We start from the raw sequence: 586 nt of genomic DNA on the forward strand, positions 1-586 counted from the left end.
ATGTCTTTCCTTTTTCTCCCCTCTCCCTTGCTCTCCCTCCCTTCCCCCTTCTCTCTCTCTCTCTTCCTCTTTTCTCTCTCTCCCATTTTGTTTCTCTCTCTCTCTCCCTCTTTTCCCTCTCCCATTTTCTTTCTCTCTCCTCTCCCTCCTTTCTCTCTCTCCCTCCCTTCTCTCTTCCTCTCTCTCTCTCTCTCCTTTTTTTCCTTTTCTCTCTTTCTCTCTCCTCCTTCCCTTATTTCTCTCTCCTCTTCTCTCTCTTTCTTCGCCCTCCTCTCTCTCTTTCTCCTCTTTCTTTCCTTCCCTTCTTTTCTCTCTTTTCTCTTTCTCTCTCAACCTTCTCTCACTCTATATCCCTCTCTCTCTCTCTCTTCTCTCTCTCTTTCTCCCTTCTCTCTCTCTCTCTTCTCCCCCTCTTCTCTTTTTCTCTGAACCTTCTCTCTCTCTTATTTTGGAGAAAAGAGGGGGAGAGAGAGAAGAGGGATATAGAGTGAGAGAAGGTTGAAAGAGAAAGAGAAAAGAGAGAAAGAAAGGGAAGGAAAGAAAGAGGAGAAAGAGAGAGAGAAATAAGGGAAGGGGGAGAGAGAAA

This window comes from Arachis ipaensis, chromosome B08 (genome assembly GCF_000816755.2).
Source record: "Arachis ipaensis cultivar K30076 chromosome B08, Araip1.1, whole genome shotgun sequence".
NCBI classification, from domain to species: Eukaryota; Viridiplantae; Streptophyta; class Magnoliopsida; order Fabales; family Fabaceae; genus Arachis; species Arachis ipaensis.